Here is a 4,840-nt window from a genome sequence, read left to right on the forward strand (position 1 = left end):
AGACAAAAAACTTCATAGCAGCCCGTCAAAATAAAAGTTTGGTTTAACTTGAAGAAACTGTGACAGAAATATGCCTTACTACTACTACTAATAAAACTATTATTAAAACATTGTTTTATGTGCAAATGTAAATGCACAACACAGTATTTCTGAAAAAAAAATGAATAAATAAATAAATTAAGTAATATTAAAAAAAAAAAATGGGTTTGATTGTTAAATGTAATGAAACCATTAAAATGGAATGGAAAGCAAAGAATTTGGTAAAAAAAAAAAAAAAGAAAAACAAAGAAACAAAATTTTAGAAAAAAAAAAATGACGTATTTCATAGGGCCTTAAAAATATAATTTTCAACTTTTAATAAATTGCTGTTAAATAGTGTAATCACTTAATTAGACATGGTTTTTATTCAATAAAATGTAATTTAATTCGAAAAATTGAAACTGAAAAAAAAAAAAAATGAGAAAATCTAGAAAAATTAAAACAGAAAAAAAAAAAAACAGAACTTGGGAAAAATAAAACATATTTCATAGGGCCCTATAATACACTGTGTATTACAGTAGTATAATTTAGTTTTTGTTCGTTTAAATTGAAGTGAGCGGTGATTGTTGATTGTTTTGCGCAATGCTGAAAATGCAGACGGAATCATGGAAACCAGTCATAAAAATTCACAGTATAACGCGGAAAGTTGCAGAATTTGCCAAATTTTGGACGAATAAATCAAAAGTAGGTCAGTACACTTAAACAAAAATATGATATGTGACCCTGGACCACAAAACCAGTCATAATGGTCATTTTGAGCTTTCCGTTGATGTATGGTTTGTTAGGATAGGACCATTTTTGACTGAGATGCAACTGTTTGAATATCTGGAATCTGAGGGTGCAAAAAATCGAAATATTAAGAATAGTGCCTTAAAAGTTGTCCAAATGAAGTTCTTAGCAATGCATATCACTAATCAATTGAGTATAATTTTGTTTTTGTTCCTTTAAATGGAACTGAGTGGTATCAGAATGAAGATATTCTTGCTGAATATCAAAAAATCAATATTTGTAATATAAATAAGTAAATGAAGACTGGGGTTATAAAGCTACAGGATGAGAAAAAGTACCATTTAAGTATAATAAAAGGAGTCCAAAACTGCTTGTGCAAACTCTTCTGAGGCCATATGACTCCTTAATGTGAGAAACAGACTGAAATGAATTGTTTATTATGCTTTTGTGTCCTTTTGGAAGCTTGAAAGCTATAGTCCTTATCATTGTAAATGCACAGAAAAGAGTGACCAGTATGTTATTCGAAATCTCTTCTTTACCGCAAAAAGAAAATCACACAGGTTTGGAAAGACATGAGGAAATAATGACAAAGTTTTCATGTTTGCATGAACTGTCTCTTAAAGTTTTCACAACTTGCCTGTATATATTTAGACAGATGAATTGCCATTTTTGTTGCTCTCTCTCCATATCCGTTTCCATTTTCAGTGCACTAATGTTACACTGTTGTTGTTTAATTGTTATTGACTAGTTATTTATGCAGCTCCTTCACGGTTCTGCTTCGTCTCAGGATGCGGGTTGAAAAGTTTATTGTCCGCTGTGTGATGTCAATGTGACAGATAGGGATTTGTTAGGATGACCCGTTATTTTCCAACCGATTACGTAACGTCTGTGTTTTCCTCGCCGTGCACCTGTGAAATAAATAATCCTAAGCAGCCGTTAAATTTGCCACAGATCACTTCATTTTGTCTTTTTTTTGCGAATGCATAAATATTTAACCCAAACAACCGCAACATTTGGCCCTATTTTTGTTTAGCTTTTGCATGCTCATTTAGATGGAGTTTTAAATAGGATGTGATGGAGACTGAAAGAGACCAGTGTGTCGGCCCTGAAATTATATTCAGAGCTGCCTGCATGATGGAAATATTTTCATAAGGTCATGTGCATTCCCTCCCCTCTAGCTCACATATTTTGAGTTTATGCATTAGACACCATTGATAAAAGTCACATTTTTGGCATTTTTGCTGAGTGTTGCACCACATGCAAACACCATAAGCGCATTTAAAGTTTATGCTCAGCGTTTGATGGTGAATAAACCACACAGTGCTAATATACCTACTCTTTATATAAAGTGAACATGAAGAGGGTTCGCAACCCATTTTATATCCGTAATAGGGCATAGTTAAACGATATTCATATACAATAATGTAGAGAGTGACTTTTTTATATATAATAATTTGATTCGATTGATTAGATCTCTATATGGCAGGGTTGAAAATGAAGAATATTTGGCAACTTCAGATGAGAAGGAAAGTCACACTGAAAGATGAAAGACATTTTTTACTTTGTTCAGTGATGAAAAGGTCCTAAGATTAAATATGGTACATTTTGATTGCATACCAATGTTATTTGATGTTTAAATTATGAACAGTCTTGTGTGCCATTTAGAATAAAATTTTTTAATGAATCAGTTGATGCAGGATTTTTTTTTAAGAAAGTTAAATTTAAATGGAAAAAAATTGGAATAAATTTATATGATTGCTGTAACTTTCTAATAATACATTTAGTTTTAAATTAAAGCCATAAAAATGTTAACATACACTCCTAGTCAAAAGTTTTTGAACAGTAAGATTTTTAATGTTTTTTAAAGAAGTCTCTTCTGCTCGCCAAGCCTGCATTTATTTGATCCAAAGTACTATTTGAATATATTTTAAAACGTAATTTATTCCTGTGATCATTGCTCTAGTCTTCAGTGTCACATGTTCCTTCAGAAATCTTTGTAATATGCTGATTTGCTTTTCAAGAAATTATAGAAATTAATACTTTTATTTAGTAAGGATGCTTTAAATGAATCATATCTGATACAGATATTTATAATGTTACAAAAGATTTCTGTTTCAGATAAATGCTGTTCTTCTAAACTTTCTATTTATCAAAGAAATCTGAAAATTCTACTCAGCTGTTCTCAACATAATAATAATAATAATAATCAGAATATTACAATGATTTCTGAAGGAACGTGACTGGAGTAACGATGCTAAAAATTCAGCTTTGAAATCACAGGAATAAATAAAACGTTAAAATATATTCAAATAAAAAATTTTAAATAGTAAAAATGTTTACGAATTTTACTGTTTTTGCTGTATTTTGATTCAAATAAATGCAGCCTTGGTGAGCAGAAGAGACCTTTAAAAAACTTTAAAAACTTACTGTGCAAAAACTTTTGACTGGTAGTGTACACACAACACATAAATGCAAATACAAATAAAAATCAGATTTTTTATTTATTTAAATATAACTAATATATATTGAACTTAGAAATCCATTCATGAAAAAAAGTGTTTGTAAATTGTCTAAAATAAATGTCCTTTGCAATTCAGCTTCCTTTGTGGCCAATTCAGTTCAACTCGTGAATTGAAAGAGCATATTTAAATTCTTGCGACAATCTAGTAGGTTTTTTTTTTTATCATATTGCCTATATGTGCACTGCACTGATGTTTCTTTTTTTCCTCAGCGTCACAGGCCACTACAAAGAGCACAGAGTCAGTCGAAGAAAAGCATCCTTTCTTTCGAGAGTTTTTTTTTTTTTTTTCCCAGTTATGATTGTTGTGTGTGTGTGTCAGCCATTTTGATTTTTGCTCCTTCACTGGCTTTGATGTTGCCTTAAAGGGGACGGCTGGTTGGCCTCTGGACGTTGTGATGTTAGTGTCCAGAGATTTCATTGGCTGCCAGGGCTGGTCAGAAAGAGCTGTGAACTGAATGGTCCTGACAAAATGAATACAGTAATTAGGGCTGATCCACTGGCACGCCGCCCACGCTGGCAGACTGGCGTCTTACACTGTTAATTATAGCCGTCCCATTCGTAACACGACGTTAGGGTATTTACCAAGGACTGAATTTGTTACAGTGCATTTGTGTGTGTGTGTTTGTGTATCTGTGTGTGTAGAGGTAGTGAGAGGGAGAAAGAGAGAGAGCATTGTGTGACTAGCACACTGAAAAATGCCTTTGATGTTGACACTGTAATGGAGGCACGGGGGGCTGGGGAGGCACAATCCAGTGAGGTCTTGGGTCGACATATCCGGTTTGTAGACCTGAGCCGTTGACTACATTCATACGTGACTGATGAAATATTTTCACAGGCTGTAGGAAAGAAAAATCACAAATAGTATTTCCTTATACATGTCAATTGTTTCTTTTAGACTGCGGTGAGATTAAATGAGGAGACTTTTTTTCCCCCCTGAAAAAAACACTCCTGTAATCTCGCATGTGTCTCTGCTACTTTCAGAGGATATCTTGGCAATATCAACTGTGGGATGGGCAGGATAAAAGTCTGCACTCAGAAGTTAGAGATTTCAATATGAGAGCAAACAATTCTCTCAGTCTCATTTTTTTTGTTTCTCATAGAAGTATTCAAGTTGCTACTTAAATAGCTAGACTTGATACTGACGTACAAAACTGAGAATTCATTAAATCTCTCAAACTATGAAAGAGCAACCGCTGAGCAAGAGTTTTCCTGTGGGAGGTTTGCACACATGTTTAGTCTACCTAGATCAACAGATCTTATTCAGAGCTTCAGTCATGTTTAATCACGCTCTTTCTCAATATTTTGTGTATATTTGAAACTTGGTTGCTATTTTCATAAACTGGAATTGCAACATGTCTTAAACAGCTATGTAAGAATGATTATCAGACTATTTTTTCTAAATATTTTTGTTGAGATGTGAATGTAATATGTACTAGTCAAAAGTCTCTTTTGCTCACCGACCCTGAATTTATTTGAAAGTACAGTTAAAACAGTAAAATTGAGAAATATTTTTACTATTTAAAATAACTTTTCTATTTGAATATATATTTG

This window comes from Garra rufa, chromosome 23 (assembly GCF_049309525.1).
Source record: "Garra rufa chromosome 23, GarRuf1.0, whole genome shotgun sequence".
In the NCBI taxonomy this organism is placed as follows: Eukaryota; Metazoa; Chordata; class Actinopteri; order Cypriniformes; family Cyprinidae; genus Garra; species Garra rufa.